This window comes from Chiloscyllium plagiosum, unplaced genomic scaffold (genome assembly GCF_037043375.1).
Source record: "Chiloscyllium plagiosum isolate Xiang-an unplaced genomic scaffold, Cpla_swu_hap1 HiC_scaffold_34, whole genome shotgun sequence".
Lineage (NCBI taxonomy): Eukaryota > Metazoa > Chordata > Chondrichthyes > Orectolobiformes > Hemiscylliidae > Chiloscyllium > Chiloscyllium plagiosum.
In genome coordinates, this window is record NW_028270172.1 from 13188663 (window position 1) to 13211462 (window position 22800).

The window sequence follows — 22800 nt, forward strand, 5'->3', positions numbered from 1 at the left end:
TGTAAAACGAACAGCATCAGTCTTGTGCAGAGATGCTAGATAAGAGGGCGCTCCTGATTCTGAAAACGTGGCCAATCTGACTTTTTAAAAAATTTATTCTGTAACAGTATGAGGGCATTCCCGGCTTGGCAGCATTTATTGTCCAGAGGGCAGTTAAGAGTCAACCAAATTGCTATGGGTCTGGAATCACACATATGCCAGACCAGGTAAGGATAGCAGACTTCCATCCCTAAAGGGCATTAGATGAATTTTTAGTTTCTTAATTCTAGATTTTTAATGAATTCAAATTCTACCATGGCAGGATTTGAACCCAAGTCCCTAGAACATGACTTGGGTCTGATGGATTAACAGCATAGTGACAATACCACTAGGCCATCACCTCCCCTGAGATACAGTCCTGTTGCTCAGGTCCCACAGATCATGCCTGATGCAGGGTTCTACAGGAAGGTGATTGCTGCTGTAATCCATCCCAGCCAATGGAAACGAGGGTGAAGGAAAACTGATTCCCCTTCCACCTCATCTAATCACAACTCCTGGCAATCAGGAGGCTTGGTCCAAGAAGCATGAGTGTACATTCCTGTAGCCAAGGATAAGACTGCAATTTGAGAAACTTCAAGCGCAAAAAAGACAAAAATTTCAGGTGCTGGAATGAGGCTGAGTGTATAAGTAACTGCCTTTCCTTGTGGTGAATTGGGGAGGGGGGAGGGTGGGGGGTAGCTGGTATTTAATCAGGTAAGGGGTGCCCACCTTAACCTCCATTAAATCCCTGACCTGAAGCCTCACTGCCAATTGAGGGCCCTGAGGGGGAAATTAATGCCTGCAGTTTTAAACCAATGGCTGGGAGGCGACATGCCCAGTGGACCCTGTAAGCAAACCCTTTTGGACTAACCTGGAGGCTCCTGGTGGAGTGAGTGTGAGGAGGAGAGCTCCGAGAGCACAGAGGGCTTACAGTGCAGGAGGTGGCCGTTCAGCCCATCATATCAGAGTCGGATCTCTGAATTATGACTTAGTAACATCCTCCTGCCTTTTCCCTCCAGCTCTGCAGACCAATTTATTTTCAGACCTAACTTGCAGAATCTTCTGTCAAGGAAGTGCAAAGCAATCTGAGAAAGTACATTGAAGTGCAATCACTTCAGTTCACTTACTCACGTTAGGAAGCCACTTGAATTCAGTTCACAGGAAGCATGTTGTATGTGTCAGCTGTGGCTCTGTGGGGGGGGCAAACTTGCCTTTGAATTGCAAGATCCTGTGTTTAAGTCTCACTCCAGGGCTGCAGTGTGAAAATCAAGGCTGAATCTCCAATGAAGAAAACAGCATTGCGTTTTTGGAGATCATGGGCTGAACTTTAAGGGATTTTTGCCATGAGGCCGAGCAAGTTCTCTTGCTGTATCTTACCAAACCCTTGCCCAGTAGCATCCCTCACATCTGGTTCCAGATCCATCTAACCACACATTGTTCCCACAACAACTCGCCACTTAGCAGACATCCCAGAATTCATTGGCATATCTTCCCTCCTCTGCCATCATTGAAAGCCCATTGGATACCCAGACAAGCACCATCAGTCCAGAACTGCCTTGCAAGTTCCTGATTTTTGCCTCGGGCATAGCAGACAGGGGAAATTGGCCTTTCGTTTTTTTGGGCGGGTCTTGCTGGACAGGGTGGGGCACAGGCAGGGCTGCCTCTTACCCCAGGACCAGCAATGGAGGCCTCAACACCTGACTATGCCAGCCTGGTCTGATGTTGCTACCCAGGCTAAAGCAGTCTCAGGCATCTGCAGGGATGCCCAGCACTGCAGGAAGAAGGTCAAATATTCACTCCATCTCAGCAACTGTGCCCACCTCCCACCAAGGCTCATGCTCGCCTCCCACCTCTCACTATTGTCTGCAACACCTTCCCTCACTTTCCCCCCCCCCACCCTTGGCACCATGAACCATGTGTGCCCTCTGAGCTGCTTACTCACTCTGCCAGACACCTCTTATCCAGCACCAAAGGCAATAGCTTTCAACTTTCTTAATACCTGCCGCTTTGTCATTCCAGGAGAAGCAGCACCCATTGGAGCAGAGCGAGCCAAGATGGTGTTGGGCTGCCTAACATCCGTTATGAGGAGAGAATGCTGGCAGTGACCACCTGAGGTGTTTGCTTGGCAGTGCCCTGGACTGGTATCGGAAGCTGCCCTGCACTTGCACAGCAGAGAGTACTTCATGGGTGAGAAAACATTTTGTATTTGGAGTGAGTTGTCACATTTGCGATGTAGCAGAGGAGAAGAGAAGCTGAACTTAGGAGAGGATTGACAATGAGGTGATGCATTCCTGATGAAGAGTTTATGCCCGAAATGTTGACTCTCCTGCTCCTCGGATGCTCCCTGACCAGTTGTGCTTTTCCAACACCACACTTTTTGACCCAGTTTTATTGAACCAGGAAACTTGATTTCCAGCATCCACAATATTTCACTTTTCTTAAATCATTTTGAGACATCTGCTGGTCAAGAATACAATGAGTTATTTTAATTTTTTCTGTTTGCACAGCATTCCTTGCACCTCATTCGTTATACTGGTGACCCTGATGTAGAGTTCAGTCTTGGTAAGGATCATAAAATAAAATCGGCCTCAGTCACCTCTAGTGTCTTTGGAATCCAATGCCGATAACACAGGGACCTAGCTTTGGCAGACAAATTCGGGAATATGTCCCCTGAGCTCAGAAAATCCACTGATAACAGTATAAGAGGATACACTATCCTGCACATACATCACATTGTCCTCCATTCTGGATCCATGTGATATTACCGGTTCAGAGATTCCACACAAAAGGCAAACCACTGGAATAAATTTGAATAAAAAAACTGTAACTAAAGAGTAGGGATTGGAATGAGGTTGGCCAGGTGGGATCTCATTGGGTATGAGTTCCCCGATTGGGATTGTTAACCTAGGCCAATCAGGGAGCCCTGGCTGACAGACATTAACAGGAGTCTCAGAGATTCTCCACACTTTAGGAACTGTTTCTGAGCTAGCTGGTTATTACACTGTGTACCTGTAATAAAAGTCAAAACGCTAGAAATGTACAGCAGGTCAGGCAGCATCCGAGGATCAGGAGAGTCAATGTTTTGGGTCTTTCATCAGGAATGTGGGCAGGGCCCAAGGAGGCTGAGGGAGAAGGTAGCCTGGAAGGCGATAGATGGTTGCAGGTTGGGAGCTGATGGTGATAGGTCAGAGCAGAGGGTGGAGCAGATAGATGGGAAAGAAGATGGACATGTAGGACAGTTCAACAGGGCAGTGCTGAGTTGGAAGATTGGATCTGGGATGAGGTGGGGGGAGAGGAGATGAGGAAACTGGTAAAACTAACATTGTTGCCGTGTGGTGGGACAGTCCCTAGGTGGAGGATGAGGATGAGGCATCAGGTGGCTAGGATTTGGTGATGGAGGAGGCCCAGGACTTTCATGTCCTTGGAGGATCGGGAGAGGGAGTTTAAGTGGTCAGCCACAGGCAGTGGGGTTGGTTAGTGTGTGTAACCCGGAGATATTATCTGAAACATCTGGGCACCAACTTTCAGAATGTTTCAGGGAACATCTCTGGGACACACACACCAAACTACCCCACTGCCCTGTGGCTGACCACTTCAACTCCCCCTCCCCAACTCCACCAAGGACATGCAAGTCCTGGGTCTCCTCCACCGCCAAATCCAGGCCACCTGATGACTGGAGGAAGAACGCATTTCTTATGCCATGGGATCCTCCAACCACACAGCATCAATGTCAGTTTCACCACTTTCCTCATTTCCCGGCCCCCACCTTATCCCAGATCCAACCCTCCAACTCATCACTGCCCTCTTGAATATCTCCTCCTGTCCATCTTCCTTCCCACCTACCTGTTCCACCTCTAACCTATCACCATCACCCCCACCTGCATCCACCTATCGCCTTCCTAGCTACCATCATCCCCCAGCCCGACCTCCTCCTATTTATCTCTCAGCCCCCTTTCCCCTCCACATTCTTGATGATGGGCTTATGCCCGAAATGTCGACTCTCCTGCTCATTGGATGTTGCCTGACCTGCTGTGCTTTTCCAGCACAACACTTTTTGACTCTGATCTCCAGCATCTGCAATCCTCATTTTCTTCTAGTATGTAATAAAGGATAACTTGATGACAGAATATCAGCTCCATGGAGTTATTTCATTAAGAATAAAGTAATTAATGCTGTTTGGTATTGAACTGGTGGACAAGCCCTTTTCAAAGAAGTGAACCTACGTCTGTTGCACTAAAGAATCTTTGACAGCAATTTACAGCCAAAGTATTACCCTAGAATTTCAGCAGCTGCACTCTAGGTTTGAAAGCTGTCAAGAGGGGATGGAGATGTTGTCATATAAATCCAAACCATCAGTCTCAATAAGCTGCATGGTCAGAGAAGATTAGAAAGTCTGAACTTGGAGTCCATTGTGAATGACTGTTATTATTGTTAATGGAAATATGTTCCTGTGGCCTTAGATGCTTTTTATATATAGACATCCAAACAGCACAACATACTTCAGAGTACAATTTTTTAAAGAACCATCACCTTTGTGGGAAACAGTTTGAAAGGCCTTTTTCATTTGTTTGCAAACATATCGGCAAAAAGTACAGTTTGCATTTATCTAGTATCTTTCATTAACTCAGGGCAACACAAAGCACTCATAATTAATTCAGTAAGTTGTTGTAATATAGTAAACGTGGCTGCCCACAAACAGCATTGAGATAATATTGAGATGCCAACCATTACCAGCTTGTGGGTGGGTGGGGTGAGTTACTGCCACTAACTGAATTTTAATGAGAAGAGGCTTTTATTATCTATTATCTGTAGGTTAGTGCATTTCAGTAACATTAGTAAGACAGGCATTATATTACATTAGTAAGTTACATTACATTGGTCTTACATTAGTATCGAGACAATGAAAAGAACGAGGATCCTCATTCTGCGAGATTCTAAGGTGTTCTGTCTTTCTTTCCCCATCCAAATGCCTATAACATCATCACATTGAATGGAACTTATGCAGCCTCTGATATTAACCCTTCCAGAACCATTATCCTACACACATGCAATAGCAGATAATCTGTTGTTGAAAAATGTTAGTTGAGGGTTAAATATTGGTCAGAATACCAGGGAGAACAGTTCATCTCTTGCAAATAGTGCCATGGCATCTTTTGTAACCAATGGCAAGGATAAACGAGACATATTTTTAACAGTTCATCAAAACAAAAGGGCAGGCCTGGCAGTATATAGTCCCTCAGTACTGCGGTAAAGTGTCAGCCTAGGTTACATGCACAGGTCTCTGGGTTGGGACTTCAGTCCACACCTTTTTAACTCAGAGGGAGGTAAAACAGGCGAAGAAGGAGTTTAGTTAGCTCAGTTGGCTGCACAGCTAGCTTTTGATCCCTAACTTCATAGCTTCAGTTCCCATGCTGGCTGAGGTTATCCTGCAGGACTCTCCATCTTAACCTCTCCCTTCACCTGAGGTGTGGTGACCCTCAGGTTAAACCACCGCCAGTCATCTCTCCAATGAGAGAGTAGGACTATTGTGACTTCACCTTTTCACTGATGGTGACAGGTGATTCAAATTTCTTCAGAAGGTTTCACTAAACAACCTTTTTTATATGCAGCAAAGCAGCGATACCTGGCGTGTTTCATAATAATGTGAACATGTGACTTGATGTTGGGATCAGAAGTTGCACAGGATCTGTCCTGATCTTCCTCATAAATATGGCAGAAGGTCATTCAGAAATCCTGGAGAAACTATGTAAGAGATCACTCAGGCAGTCTCAGTGTGAGAACCACCCTGAGTACGTTTCAGCAGAAAACTTGACAACCATCCATGAAACTCAAAGTCAAAAATCACACAACACAGGGATATAGAGCAACAGGTTTATTTGAAGCCACTTGGACTACAACCCAGTGTCGTTTATTTTTGACTTTGTCCACCCCAGTCTAATATTGGGAGCTCCACATCATGAAATGCAAGGCCTTTATGCAGCCTTTAATATGAAGGAAGGTTTTCCAAATTCCTGAATAGCTCAATCATCACAAGGTGTTCTGGATCATTACAAATGAGGAAAGTCATTCATACATTCATCAGAGACAGTCCTCCATAGTACGTTTTTAGATATTCAACAGCTACATGCTTGCTAGACCTGCTGAGTTTCACCAGCACTTTCAGTTTTTGTTTCAGATCTCCAGGGTCCACTGTTCTTTGTTTTATTTTAGTAAGCTAGAGCTCCAGGCTAATATCTATGGATATGGGTTCAAATCCCAGCACAAAACTGAAATATATATTTAGTTAATAAAATCTAGAATATAAAACTAGTCTCAGCAATGTTGCCTTGGTACGTAACAGCTATTAATGACTGTCATAAAAAAATCCATCTGCTTCACAAATATTCTGTAGGGATGAAATCTGGCTTGGTCTATGCATCACTCCAGACTGACAGTGATGTGGTAGATGCTTAACTGCCTCCCAAAATGGTCAAGAAAACCACTCGATTCAACTATAGCTTGGGATGGGCAACAAATGCTGGCTTAACAGTGACACTCACACCCCATGAATGAAAACAGAAAGAAATGTCTGATGATCAACTTGAAGGAACATATATTGAACAGTTGAACAACAGTTCATCGAGATGCCTGTGATGTTTCCAGTTTTCCCAATGTCTCTTTCCAATTTTTTTTACAATCTATTTTCTGACTGTTACAATGAATGGTGAATGTGGAACTGATGTGTGTGCAAAGAAAGATGATGATAAAGAACATTAATAATAGAAGCTGGGTAGCCAATAGACCCTTCCTGTCTGCTCTGTTGTTCAATAAGATAATGGCTGACCTTCCATCTCAGTCCTGTTTTACCCTCCTGCCTCCTCCTGGTCTCTGTGTCCCTCAATATCCAAAATCTATTATGCTGTGTCTTGAATATACTCATTTATTCACCATCAGTGGTGGTAGAGAACTTTGAAGATTGAATAAATTCTCAGCTGATCCGAAAATGAATCATTTTCTTGCCCACATTGAGCGAAAAGATTTCTCATTACCTCAGTCTTAAATGTCACCCAATAATATTCAGAAACTGTAATCCCCTTTGTTCAAGGTTCCCCAGCCACAGAAAATAATCTCCAGGCATATGTATTTGTCAAGTTCATTAAGAATGTTATACGTTTCAATGAGACCATCTCATTGACTCTAAAGTTCTTGAGAATGCAAGCTTAATAAGGATGCATGTTTTTTGAAGTCAAGCCACTATTTACATATATATATATAGATACATTAATATAATATTAACTAAGGACTTATTAAACAAAAAGCGTTGTAGTTGCCATCTCTCCACAATAATGTTTATTCACTTCACAACTGCTGCAGTCTCCTATGGATCAGGTAGTACCTCTAGGGCATTTTAAAACATTGTTCATTGGATATGGCCATCACGGGCAGGACCAGCATCCCTAATTGCTAACTGAACAGAATGGTTTGCTAGTGGTACTTCTGAGGGCTGCTAAGAGTCAGCCATATTGTTGTGGGTCTGGAGTCACACGTCGACCAGGCTGGGTAAGGATAACAGATTTACTTCCCTAAAGGACATTAGTCCACTAGATGAGATTTTACAACAACTGACATGGTTACCACTAGACTAATGTTGAATCCCAGATTTACATTGATTCAAATTTCCCTGCCATGTGGGATTTGACCTCATACCCCAGAGCATTATTCAGAATCTCTGGATTGCCCTTCCTGTGACAATACTACAACAACACCATCTTCAACAGATGAGCCTGTCTTTGACAGCAGGATAAGCAATTGGGACAAATTACTTTAAACCCCAAAAGCAGAATGAAACTTCCTTCACATTAGAGTAACTAAAGGCAGTAATTCCTTGCAATATTTGTTGCAAATTTGACTGAAGTGAACCAGGAAAGGTGCACTATCTGACCTTGTTGAGGGCAGTGGGACAAGTTATATTTGTTTCTCCTTTATTCTTAAAAAGACTTCAATTTGCATATTTTAACACATTGATGCATTTATTGCACATCAATTCCAGGCACAGATGGTACCTAATGTAATCTTGCAGTGGGACTTCATTTACAGTAAAAAGTATTGTTGCAAACATCAGGTTCAGGGTAATATTTTAGAGGCAGTGTTTGGTTCTGGGAAAATTATTGATGCGCAAGGAAGGTCATTACAATGCTGGATGTAAGCGATTGCCATAACACTGATAGAGAAAACAGTTTAGGAGGTTGTCCTTCAGTCAGAATAGAAAAAAACAGAGCTCTATAAAAACAGCAAGTGAGCTTGCTCAGTTGGATGACTGAAGATGTGATGCCTATAATGTTTGCAAAGAAGTGCAATCTAGAGAGATGTTTCTGTGCTGGGAATTAGGGGTACATTTGCTTAAAAATAGTCAGTCAACCTTGAAGAGTTGTTAAACTCATTTTCTTCATCTGATCAAAGAATAAATTGCAAAAGAGAGTAACTACCTTAAAGGTTAGGTTTCAGGAGAGTCCAGAACAGGCCATGTGTTCAGGGAGATGGGTGGAACTTAAAAAGGCTCTCTAGTTTCAATTTATCAATGTGTTTACTAGTGGACATTTATAATTGCAGCTTTGATTTCATATATAGTTTGCAGCTCATTGAGAGAAGTTAACTAATCTGAATGACAGTCAAAAGGGCCTGCACTATAAGCAGAGTAAAACATTAATTTGTGAAGAAGGTGGGTAAGGCTTAATCTTTATTTGAACCTTGTAGAAGAGTCTCTGGAAGATTGCCTAGTTTGAAGCTAGTGGGAGGATCTATAGTGGACTGCATAGTGCCTTATTGTAAGGGATAGTAACCAGAAGATTATTTTGGAAGTATTAACAAGTAATCAGTTAGGAACTGATCAATGCAAATTGTATATCTAAAAATAGCTGGAACTGAGGAGAATCCTCCGGAGGAGTGAGACACACATAAGGGTGGACCTTACAAATAAAAATAATTTTAGGATTTTGGTGTCATATGGGATAATTCGTAAGGGAAATAAAAAGTAAACTTCATGTACAAAGTTCAAAGGCACGTTGTTAAGTTTGATTAGGTTAGATTCCCTACAGCATGGAAACAGGCCCTTCAGCCCAACAAGTCCACACCGACTCTCCGAAGAGCAACCCACCCATACACGTTCCCTTACATCTACCCTAACACTATGGGCAATTTAGCATGGCCGATTCACCTAACCTGCACATCTTTGGACTGTGGGAGGAAACTGCAGCACCTGGAAGAAACCCACGCAGACACAGGGAGAATGTGCAAACTCCACACAGACAGTTACCCAAGGCGGGAATTGAAACTGGGACCCCTGATGCTGTGAGGCAGCAGGGCTAACCATGAGCCACCATGTGAGTAGTGCTTATTTTATTTAATTATTTTATGTAATAATGTTTGATCTTTTCAAAATAAAGTAAAATCTTGTGGGGTAGTTCTATCCATTCCAAACAAGACATTCGGATTTTTATTAAATGTTACAATTACCATATTTGCTTTGTATATCATGCCCTCCCAAATTCCATTTTGAATTCAGTTTGAGAAAAGTCAGTTTACAAATTGCCTTAATGTATTTGAAGCCAATGGCTGCAATAACCAAAACATTTATTTCAGTGACCAACAGGCCTAACTCCTAATTTCAGGTCACTGAACGCGGTAAAGGTTGGACACAAAATCTGCAAGTTGTCTGATTATATTTAGTTAAAGCAAATACTTCAGCAGTGATCCAAGTAAGGCTTTGAGTTAGTTTTGCTACTACTAAAATTAGAACCAGGGTTTAGAACAGCAATAATTGAATTTTACTCCTTTATACAAAAGGAATCCATATAGATATGTTGTAACACAACTCAAGAGCAAATGGGACTTTAACCCAGCAGAAGGGACCACTGCACCACAAAAACCCTATACTTAAATTTTGTCCTTATTTGGGTTCTGCATTTGGAGTTAATTAAGTCCTTTGTTGGATTATAATAGATTTATCGAGACATAGAGTTGTACAGCATGGAAACAGACCCTGGGGTCAAACTCTTCCATGCCAACCAGATATCCTAAATTAATCTAGTCCCATTTGCCAGCACTTGGCCCACATCCCTCTAAAACCTTCCTATTCATATACCCATCCAGAAGCCTTGTATATGTTGTAATTGTACCAGCCTCCACCACTGGCAGCTCATTCCATACACATACCACCCTCTGTGAGAAAAAGTTACCCCTTAGGTCCCTTTTAAATTTTTCCCCTCTCACCTTAAACCTATGTCGTCTAGTTTTGGACTCCCCAGCCTGAAGAAAAGACCTTGTCTATTTTCTCTAACTGTGCCCATCACGATTTTATAAACCTCTATAAAGGTTACCCCTCACCCACTGACGCTCCAGGGAAAACAGCCCCAGCCTATTCAGCCTCTCCATATAGCTCAAACCCTCCAACCCTGGCAATATGCTTGTAAATCTTTTTTGAATCCTTTCAAGTTTCCCAACAACCTTTCTATAGATCAGAATTACACACAATACTCAAAAAGTGACCTAACCAATGTCCTGTACAGCCACAACATGACCTCCCAACTCCTATACTCTATGCACCAGTAAAGGCAAGCATACCAAACGCCTTCTTCACTATCCTATCTACCTGCGACATCACTTTCAAGTTAATCTGGGCTGTTCTTCTCACTGCCATTTGCAAATTGAAATTAAACTCTCAACCATCATAAATTGTGCACGTGTGCTTGCAACATTTTTGATAATGGCAGTATTGTTGCAAAGATCTTGACCATTCTAATAAATACTGCCTATGTTAAATATACCAGCCAATCAGTTATTAAAATGGAGTCACTCAACAAGAACTTAAATGGCAAGAGCAGTCAATGCATAAAAATACAAGGCGTCAATAATGATTTTTAACTCATTCTCATTACTTTATGTGAATTATGGTCATGTCGACCCAATATTGGCCAGACCAACTTTCATTAATTTGAATTTGTGTGTAACGATGATGCTAATGTTAAAATGAGTGTTCAAGATTCAGCTTTCTAACTGATACCAATGGATATATTTAAGTAGTGTTGTCAGAGAATAGGAAGACGTGTGTCCACAATCTCAAACGTGCCCCCAAGGGAAATGCTGAACGTAAGATTAGGGCCAAACTTTCAGTTGTAAAGGTCTCGGCAAGAATTCAATGTTTCTGCAGCCCGAGTTGGGAACAGATTGTAATAGCCAAAATGCAAAAGATAAAGATTTCCATGAAGGAACGAATTGACAATGAGGAATTAAAAATTATGCTAGATCACAGCCTTCACTGAACAGTGGCATTAAGAGAGCTTCATGAACTGCCATCCATTCATTTCTCATGGTCATAAAACATGCATGATAAAGGGTCAATAATATTGATGAAGAGAAGATCAAGAAAAGTAAACAAACTGCAAAGGTAATGATTCAGCTGTCAGAGAAAATTGAGAAAACAGAAATCAATATTGGTTTTTATTTCAAATTAAATACCCTTTGAATAGATTCCATTTACAAACCCTCAAATCCGGGTGGACTTAATAGCACACAGGGATGTGCATTCGGAAGAAGTTCAGCTGGTGTCTCCTGTTTCTGAAGTGAATCCAGTGTGCAAACCGAGAGTCCTCTTGAAGAGTGACGAGACAACTTCCCTTTGATATATTTTTTGAACAAGCTGCATCTGCCAAGAGCATAGATACAACATCCAAAGTTTGGTGACTGCTGGCTACACGTGCCAGAATATCACATCAGCAGTCAATTAAAATTCCAAAACCTTATCCCTCTTGCCTTCAAAAACTAAAGGCAGAATCTTATCAAGAATTAGATCAGCATTGACTTCAGAAAGTTTCTAAGGGTGGAATTTTGTCAAGAATTGGCTAAATGTTGATTTCAGGAAGTTTTGAAGAGCAGAATTTTATCAAGAATTGACTAAGAGGGGATCTAAGATGGCAGCGATCTGAGAAGATCACACTGCAGAGCTTCGCATCGCAGCAGGAGCAGGACAGTCCTTTAACCCACCCAATCCAGGTCATCAGGATTTCTTGGGGTGTTGGAAAGATTGTGGAGCCCCAAGAAACATTTAAAAATTGACTTACCTATACTTTCAGCTGTCCAGAAATGCCTAAAAAGGGAGGAGGACCATCTGAGGCCGGGCCTGCAGCAGCCTCAGAGCAGACTAATCTCCAGGACCTGGTGAACCTGCTCTCAAAGTCTCGTGAGATGTTGGGGAAACAGATTGAAGACAAGCTGGCTCCAGTCTCTCTCATTCTGCAGAAGCATAAGCAGCAGCTGGGAGACCTGGAGAAGAGGACGGATGAGGTGGAGCACAGGCTCACAGTGGTGGAAGCTGATGCCAGTTCATTCAAGGAAGAGATCCAAACCCTGAAGACGCAGGTTCGTAATTTGCGTGACCAAGTGGATGATCTTGAAAACAGGGGCAGGAGAAAAAACATTCGGATCATCGGTCTGTCCGAGGGTAAGGAAGGTGAGCAGCCAGCGGAATTTGTTGAAGATTGGCTTCCAAAATTCCTTGACTTGGAGACTGGCATGAGAGGATTGAAAATAGAGAGGGCTCACCGGGTCACAGCACGGAGGTTGGGTCTGGGTCAACGCCCTCGTCCTTTCCTGGTGCGGTTCCATCATTACCGGGATAAGGAGAGAGTCATGGAGGCTTCCAGGCTCCAGGTGAAGGATCCAAAGGCCCTAATTTACAAAGGGTCTAAGATCATGTTTTCTCAGGACTTTTCAGCGGCGGTGATCCAGAAACGAAAATCGTATGATGGTGTCAAGAGAAGATTGAAGGAGCTTGGGATCCAGTACTCCCTGAGATATCCGGCAGTGCTTCGGATCACATTAGATGGATCCATGCATCTCTTTGACACATCAGAGAAGGCAAGAGACTTTGTGGACAAACTAACCTAATTTAAACAATTGTAGTATGTATAAATATTGTTGCTTGGGTATGCGTTTATCATTCTGTAAAAGAAGTGGAGGAAATCCGGTTGGAGCTTTGTTTTTCCCTTTTTTTACCTCTATTGATAATAATTTGGTTCAAACTATGTCTGGCAGTGGTTAAAATGTACATTTTAAATTTCTAAGTTAGGACATACCAAAGGATGGATGGGGTATTTATTCCCCCTTTTTTATATAAAAGAATGTTTTTTTATTCAATTGATATTCTATGGGGTGTTTACTCTTTTTAGCTTGTGCTTGCGATGCGGCTCTAGCTCGGAGAAGTGAAGGTAGTTGAGATGGTTAGATGCCTATTTATGGGCAGTTCGGGACGGGTAGTTGCCCCCTCCGGGCAGGGGGTGAGTTCCCCTACTCAGCACTATTGGCACTTTATATGTTGGTTTGTTTTCTGGTTTTTGTTGTTTTTTATTTTTAATAATTTTGTATGTTTGTTAAATATAGTGGTTTTAGTTTATGTAGTTTTTATATTTGGTGGATCATGCGACACTAAGGCTCAGCAATTTGTGGTTCAGGTGCCTTCTCTCTGGAATTTAAATGTAATTGCAGAAGATTATGGCTAATGATTTGATTAAATGGTGTACCTGGAATATCAAGGGAAGTCACTCACCAATTAAGAGGAAGAAGGTACTCTTGAGTCTTCGAAAGGAGAAGGTGGATACTGCTTTGTTACAGGAGACACATTTGGATGACAAGGAACATCTGAAATTACAGCAGAATGGCTTTGACCGAGTTTATTTTTCATCATTTAATACCAGAAGTAGGGGAGTGGCTGTATTGGTTAGGAAAAATCTCTCATTTAAATTGTTGGAATGTGTTAAAGACACATACGGGAGGTTTGTAATTCTTAAAGCCTTGATAAATGGGGAAGAATATGGCATTTTAAATGTTTATTGTCCCTCAGCTCATCCTCTTAAATTCTTGGTAAATGCTTTTTCTAAACTGATAAGTCTCAAGTCTCGGCACATCATTATAGGGGGAGATTTTAACTGCCTCATGGACGCCACAGTAGACAGGTTGCCTAAAAGTCCCTCGATACCCTCTGCACAAACTAAACAGTTATTGGGTTTATGTGGGGAATTAGGATTGGTGGACGTCTGGAGGTGTCTCCACCCTACAGGTAGGGATTTCACATTTTTTGCCAATCCGCACAGATGTCACACGAGGATTGATTTTTTTTCTGACCCCTGCGGTAACCCTGGATTTGGTGGCATCCTGTATGACTGGTAATATTGCCATCTCTGATCATGCTCCAGTGTACCTCATGGTTAAAATTAAGGATGTTACAGTGGATTCAAGGTACTGGCGAATGGACCCCTTTATTCTCATGGACAGCAAGTTTGTGGAGTATTTCTCTAGGGAATTTCGAGCATTCCTAGACATCAGGGTGGTAAAAACAATGACTGCAGATGCTGGAAACCAGATTCTGGATTAGTGGTGCTGGAAGAGCACAGCAGTTCAGGCAGCATCCAAGAAGCAGCGAAATCGACATTTCGGGCAAAAGCCCTTCATCAGGAATATTCCAGCATCACTAATCCAGAATTCCTAGACATTAACATAGGCTCGGTTGATAGCTCATCTGTTCTCTGGGAAACTGCCAAAGCTTATGCCAGAGGGTTAGTTATTTCATATTCCACAAGTAGGAAGCGGCAGAAGGGTGAGCAGCAACGTCTCCTTGAAGCACGTTGAAGGCAGCCGAGAAGGCCTATTTTGACAGACCCTCATTAGTCAAACTACAGAGGATTACAGCACTGTGGTCTACACTAAATTCCGTGCTCACGCAGACAGCAAAGAAGGAGCTGGCTTTTGCAAAGCAAAGGTTATACGAGCATGGTGACAAGCTAGGCAAATACTTAGCATACCTTGCCAGAAAGAGAAGTGCCCCACAAACCATTACAGCGATTAGGGAAGGGTCTGGGAACCTAACATGTGATTCTAAAAAGATTAATGTGGCATTCCAGCAACTCTACTCTAAATTATATCAGTCTGAGAATTGTGAGGAGGGGCAGGCCAAAATGGAATCCTTTTTTAGAGATCTGAAGCTCCGGGGTGTGACTCCCGAACAACAGTCCTTTCTCAATGCCCCAATATCAGAGCAAGAAGTGCAGGAAGCTGTGAGGCAACTTCAGAGTGGAAAGGCGGCCGGTCCTGATGGACTTCCCAGTAAATTCCATAAAGAATTTATAAGTATACTGTCAGGCCCGATGCTGAATATGTTTAATGATTCATACAGTCATGTTTGTCTCCCACCATCTCTGAGAGAGGCCAATATTTCACTTATCCTTAAAAAAAGGGAAGGATCTGGTAGACTGTGCTTCATACAGGCCCGTCTCGCTCTTAAATGTGGACTTTAAGATCCTTTCTAAGGCTCTCGCGTTAAGGCTGGAGACTATGTTACCTTCTATTATTAAAGAGGATCAGACAGGCTTCATAAAGGGTCGCAGATCCTCCAATAACGTTAGGAGGCTGCTTAACATAATTAAGCATGCCAACAGCAGTTAATACAGGGATTGGTGATTTCTTTAGATGCAGAGAAGGCATTTGACCGAGTTGAGTGGCCGTACCTTTTCTATACTCTAGACCGGTTTGGTCTGGGCGAAGTTTTCATAAGATGGGTAAAGGTTCTCTACAGTGTACCTCTCGCTGCGGTCATTACCAACGGGGTACGATCAGGCAATTTTAATATTTCTAGGGGCAGCCGGCAGGGCTGTCCCCTTTCATCATTACTTTTTACGCTGGTGATTGAACCATTGGCAGAGGCCATTCATGGGGATCTCAATATATCAGTTCCAGAAGTGGGGTCAAAATTACACAAGATCTCGCTGTATGCAGATGATGTTCTAATTTTCTTGACAAATCCAGCAGTTTCAGTGCCTTGCCTGATACAATGCATTCATGCGTTTGGTGCTTTTTCAGGGTATAAGGTTAATTTTGCTAAATCAGAGGCTATGCCTATGGGTGGTCTTACGAAAGAGTTGGCTCTTGAGAGTGACTATAGATTCCCATTTAGGTGGTCACATGGGGGTTTGTGTATTTGGGCATATTCATTACTCCAGTTCTGGATTGGCTGTTCAAAGCCAATTTTACTCAATTATTTGAAAAAATTAAACAAGATCTCCAAAGATGGGAGGCACTTCCAGTCTTATGGTTGGGTTGGATAGCACTTATTAAGATGAATATTCTCCCTCATTTGCTATACCCTATACGGATGCTCCCCCTGATTTTCAATAAACAAACACTCAGGAGACTGAATGGTTGGTTCAGCTCCTTTATCTGGCACCGTAAACGGCCCCTCATTAAATTAGCCAAACTGCAGTTGCCTCACAGATTGGAGGGAGTAGACCTTCCGGACATTAAAAATTACCAATTAAGCTCACTTTTGACCTACGTAAGTGATTGGGTTTGTGGGGACCCGCTTTCAATATGGCTAGATATTGAAGTCTCCCAGGCAAGGTGCCCCCTTACCAGTTTGCTGTTTTTGGACAAGGTGAGCTCAGTTAGGGAATATTGCCATAACCCAATAGTCATCAATAGTGTTAAAGCATGGAGGGCAATTCGGCAGAGGGAAGGTAGTATTGGCAAAACATCTTTGTTTACACCTTTAGTGAGTATGCCGAGTTTTCAACCAGGTATGATAGATTCAGGATTTAAACATTGGGCAGCTAGGGGTATATCTGGCATGGTGATTTATTTGAAGGAGATATAATGATGTCCTTCGATCAGTTAGTACGGAAGTGCAAGTTACCTAATAGAGACCTCTTTCGTTTTGTTTCAAGTTAGGGATTTTATTCAAAAAAAGACCACACATTTGACTGATCCCTACAAATCTGACATAGAAAGAGGGGTACTAAGGGCTAAGAGTACATTCTCTGTCAGTACTCTATATCACCAATTGGGGGGTGCCACCTCAGACGAGTCTGATCAACTCTGCAAGATGTGGGAAAGAGAGCTGGGTGTTGAAGTTTCTTCAGAGGCATGGGAGGATATTTGGGAGAATGCAAGGAAGAATGCAATAGGACCCATGCTTTACAGTTGGAGATTCTCCACAGGGTCCACTTAGCCCCAGACCGTTTGTCAAAATTTAAACCAGGGGTATCTTCAGCATGCCCCAAGTGCAAGGTCTGTACGGGTACTCTTACCCATTGTCTTTGGTCTTGTGACAGGCTTCAAACATATTGGAGCGCTGTGGTGGGTGCAATTGAGAGGATTTTAGGTATAGGGGTGGAGAAGGACCCTATTTCGCTCCTTTTGGGCCTACCCATTGTATTTCCTGCAGACTTGCATAAGGCAAAACATTTCAATATTCTTACATTCTGTGCAAGGAAGAATATCTTGCTAGGTTGGACATCAGAAAACCCCCCAGGCCTGTCAGGTTGGCGGAAGATTGTTATGGAGCAATTCCCCTGGATTTTCTCACAAATATGGTACACCACAAAACTGAGAATTTTTACAATTTATGGCAACCCTTTTTGAAATACCTGGACACAGATTTATCTGCCACACTAACAAGGGCTTTTATATAGCCGTAACGATTATGTTTCATGAGTCCAATATCCAGGGAGGAGAAACTATGAATGTATGAGTGTTTTGTTTGGCTGGGCTGAGTTATTACTATTTATTTGTTTGTTGTTAGGTATTTATTTAGTTCGTTAAATAGCTAGTTTAGGTTTTTGTTTAATTTTATACTTCTCTATATATGTTTATACATTCGTATAGGAGGGTGGGTTGGGGAATTTTTTTATTATTTGGGTTTAGTTTTGTACTATTTTTGTACTGTTTTGAATTGCATTGTTTTGTATTTGTTGTAATATTTAAAAATCTATTTTTTCTTTATAAAAATATATTATTAAAAAAAATTGACTAAGTGTTGATTTCAGGAAATTTCTAAGGGCCGAATCTTATCAGGAATTGGCTGTGTCGATTTCGTGGTGTTTCTCCCCATGAGCTCTAATGTGTTTCCTCAAACAATTCTCTGCCGCTCACCTCATTATATCTGTAGCGTCTAGATTAGAGTGGTGCTGGAAAAGCACAACGGGTCAGGCAGCATCCAAGGAGCAGAAAAATCGATGTTTCAGGCAAAAGCCCTTCATCAGGAATTTTAGCCGAAACGTTGATTTTCCTGCTCCCCGGATGCTGCCTGACCTGCTGTGCTTTTCCAGCACCCCTCTAATCTTGACTCTAATCTCCAGCATCTGCAGTACCCACTTCGCCTCATTATATATGTATCCCGTCTTTACGGAGCTGCAGTCTGCTGTGTTGGAGTCACTGCTGCTACCTTTCAGGATTGCCACCACTGCTGATGGATTTAAAACTCATCAGTGTAACAAGTCAAACATCCCCAACCACAAATACTCTTTCCACAGTGTGCGTCGTCAGTGGGAAATGGAAAGGAAATGCTTTTAAGGGCACATAGCTGACATGTGAGGCTCATCATTGAAAATATTATGGCATATTATTCATAAATGCCATACAAACTTTATATTATCACCCAACTGATCAACATTCATTGTAACTGCAGCTAGAAGGATCCAGCTACCCAGGCTATCTGTCCTCAGAATTATGTCATCTTAAAACCCTCTCTAAGGGAGTGCCTTAGATTCTCTACAGCGTGGAAACAGGCCCAAGGAGTCCACACCGACCCTCCGAAGAGCCACCCAGACCCATTCCCCTGCATTTACCCCTGATTAATGCACCTGACACTACGGGCAATTTAGCAAGGCCAACTCACCTAACCCACACATCTTTGGACTATGGGAGGAAACTGGAGCACCTGGAGGAAACCTATGCATACACGGGGAGAATATGCAAATTCTACACAGACAGTTGCCCGAGGCTGGAATTGAACCCGGGCCCCTGGCGCTGTGAGGCAGCAGTGCTAACCACTGAGCCACCGTGCTCCCTAATAGTGTAATGTCTTGTTATTGTTAAATGTGGGAGCATTAAATATTGGAATGTTTGGAATAAAATATTCAGAACCTTCAGCAGTCTGATTCTGTTTCACAATCATTGAGAAAGAATCTGTTTGACAATGGAATCATCTTTTCTCTCCACTTATACAACTGCTAGAGATTTGATCCTAATATCCTTTTGTGTTACATTATTTTCTCAGGATTTCTTAGGTATTTTTATTTCCACAACATGTCTTCCATTTAATACCCAGCAAGTAGCTTCAGTACATCCAGTCTTCTTGTTATTTTATTTATACCACTATTGTATTCAAGGATTTTCCTTTATTATTTCAGCATCTTTTCGCTTTCTTTGAAAAGATAATTCCATCTTTAGATCATCTAACCCTCTATGTTTCCTATATGAATATTTCCCCAAATGTAACTAATCACAGAATTTCCTACAGTGTGGAATCAGGCCATCCAGTCTATACCAATCCTTCGAAAATCATCCCACCCTTGTAACCCTGCATATCCCATCACTAATCCATCAAGCCTGCACATTTCTGGACAGTATGGGGCAATTTAGCATGGCCAATCCATCTAACATGCATACCCCTGGATGCTTGGGCATTTTAGCATGGCCAATCCACCAAACCTGCACATCTTTGGATTGTGGGAAGAAACTGGAACATTCGGAGGAAACACACACAGACACAAGAAGAAATGTGCAAACTCTACACGAGCAGTCACCCAAGGTTGGAATTGAACACCAGATCCCTGGTGCTGTGAGTCAGCATCCAAGGAGCACAAAAATCAATGTTTCAGGCAAAAGCCCTTCAGCAGGTCAGGCAGCATCAGAGGAGCAGGAGAATTGACATTTCAGGCATAAGCCTGATGAATCTCAATGATGGGCTTATGCCCGAAACATCGATTCTCCTGCTCCTCGGATGCTGCCTGACCTGCTGTGCTTTTCCAGCACCACACTCTCGACTCTGAGCTCCAGCATCTGCAGTCCTCACTTTCTCCTCTGTGCTGGAGGTTTGAGCCTGTGATTGACCAAAGACCTTTGTCTCATTAGAAAATGCCTTATGCCTGTGCCTAGGGCAAGTGTTAAACGTATACACACACCAGATATGGTAGAGAGCGAAAGCTACTAGTGAGAGATATGGAAGTTTTAATGCATTGATCTCTAACGCTTCACAAACTATTCTGTGACTCTATAGCTAAAGGGAATTTGCAGAACATCCCACAAAAATGCATTTGTCGTTACAAAAATGCATCCCCATTTTGTCGTTACATAAAACAATGTTTGAGCCTCAGTTAGAATACAATTTTGAGCATAATAATCAGTACCTTCAGCACACCTACTTCCACCTTGCTGCCATGTATATTAAAGTGCAGAAAGGGACCTGCTGAAGCTGCACACTATGTTGCTGCTGGAGATTCAGCCCAGGCCAATTGATATCCCAACTCATTGACTTCCCCTTTTGCAAACCATTGCTGCACAACAGCTTCAGCTCCCACACTGCAGAAATAAATAATGAAAAAGAATGTTGGGAGGACACACAAAATTAATCCCTAGCTTAAAAGCAAATGTTATCCTGATAGGTTCGAGAAGTACTGTGTTTCAGAGAAGCATAGACCTTTGAATGATTTGATCAAGGTTGACTTTGATTCACAACCAGTCACAGTGAATATTGCTTCTTTATCAATTTATGTAGCTTTGCCTAAATATTGTTTAATATTTTGACATTACATTTATCAGATTATTGTTATATATGATTTGGTTCACCCATACATTGTTTTACCCTCATACACTTATGGCATTTTCTCCCATATTTCCAGTAATGCATCATGTACATGTGATTGTGTGCTGAGAGTGTAGGTGGGAATAGCTGCGGATCTATCTCCCAAATATGAGAACAACCAGTGAGGATAGACCATTACCTTGACGCAAGGCATGTAGATTTAACAACACTATCTGAAAATCTTGGCAAAGTGCTTTTCACTTTGTGATCATGAATTTATTGTACAAACAGTGAATGCTTTTGAGACCGCAAGGCTCAGGGTAGTGATAAGAGATAATAAGTTGAAATACCCATTCCCTGTATATGTCTTGGTTGAGTGTCCTCCTGTACTGCAGACTGTTGTCAGACATAACTTATTGAGGTATTCTGGCCCAAGCGACATAGCGGTCAATGTGTCAACAACCATTGCACTAGTCGCATGTGCAATCTCTCTCTCAAACAGAGATAGAGTCAAATCACCAGAACGTAATCCAGTCTTGGCTCAGTCACAATCTGGCTCAGAAAAATTCTGTGTGCACTGAAAAAATCGTTCAGTTGTTAAGGTTGATGGAATTGACATATGACTTGATTACATGATCGATATCTTTACTGAGGCAGGGCCAACAGATGCATTTATATGGAAATCTTTTGGCTTTTGCCTGTGCCCATGTGACCTATACGTATGGGTCTGGCATGTCTTGATGGAGAGCTTGTGGAATTCTCATTTATTTGCCTTTAAAAACAGATTTCTAGACAGTCTTAGTTCATTTGTGAATGGCCAGAAAGAATGTGCTTGCTTGGGGATCTGCGGGATGCGTTCAGGCCACTCACTGATAATGAACCTCCCGCATTGTTACAGCTTGTCATTATCTGATGTCACTTGCTGAATCTGCTCTGCTCAGGAATGACCAAAATGCAAAAGACTAATATTGAGGCTATCTTCTAAATCAATACATGGTGGCTCAGTGGTTAGCACTGCTGCCTCACAGTGCCAGGGACCGAGGTTCAATTCCCACCTCAGGTAACTGTCTGTATGGAATTTGCACATTCTCCCTGTGTCTGTGTGGGTTTCCTTCCACAATCCAAAGGCCAGGTGAATTGGCTGTGCTAAATTGCCCAAAGTGTTAGGTGGAATAGTCAGAGGTAACTATAGGGTAGGGGAATGGGTCTGGGTGAGTTACTCTTCAGAGGGTCGGTGTGGACTTGTTAGGCCAAAGGGCCTGTTTCCACACTGTAGGGAATCTAATCTATCCACTCATAGATCTAAAGAAATTTCTTTGTTCTTAAAGGGATTTGGAATTTAGCTAAGACCACTGAGAGTCGTCATTGAGAATTTGCTTTGTGTCATATTTCTAAATCAAACCCTTGGATCTTCATAAGGAGAAATTGGAGTGGTAGAGATGCATTTGTGAGTGGCTTTTAACAGGTCATTTGTGAAGATTTTGGTCAGTATGGACAATTAAATCCTTGCCAAATAAACACGTGGGGAATGGCTGTATTCCAATAATTAAAGCAAGAATTTCCCTCTCAATGTTGGAGTCATTTGCTGAACTTTCATAAGGTGCTCAGAACCAAATGAAATAGGCTTGGCATGGAACCATCAATTCATACAGTATAGAAGAGGCCCTTCTGCTCATCAAGTCTGCACTGACAAAACCTACTCGAAATCTACACTATTCATACTCTCCAGCATTTGGTCCATAGCCATGAAAGTTAAGTGTTCATCCAAGTTCTTTATAAAGGTTGTGCGGTTTCCCACCTGAACCACCCTCTCAGCCAGTTCATTCCAACTTCCCGCCAACCTCTGAGTGAAAACATTTTTCCTTAAATCCCCTCTAAACTTCCTACCTTTAACCTTAAAATTGTGTCCCCTTGTTATTGACCCCTCAATTAAGGGAATTTCTATCCACTCCTTCCATTCCCTCACAATTTTACATCTCAATCAGGTCCCCTTTGTGTATTCTCTGCCCTAAAGAGATAAGCCTGTACTTACCCAGCCTCTCTTCATAGCTATGCAACATCCTGGCGAAACTTCTTTGTACCCCGTCCAGTGTTATCACACCCTTCCTACAGTGAAGCACTCAGAAAGGCATTATATAAACTCAAATCTTTTTTTTCTGACCTGTCCTTTAACATCG

General features: G+C 42.3%; 1 long non-coding RNA gene across 1 annotated transcript in view; it reads right to left on the reverse strand.

Annotated features, from left to right (window-relative positions):
- Positions 1–2042: 2042 nt before the first annotated feature.
- LOC148141122 (uncharacterized) overlaps positions 2043–22800 on the reverse strand; it is a 40285-nt gene continuing 19527 nt past the window's right edge. Inside the window, exon 3 of the long non-coding RNA XR_015752811.1 lies at positions 2043–2475. This is a non-coding gene — a long non-coding RNA (uncharacterized LOC148141122). The remainder of the gene's footprint in view (positions 2476–22800) is intronic.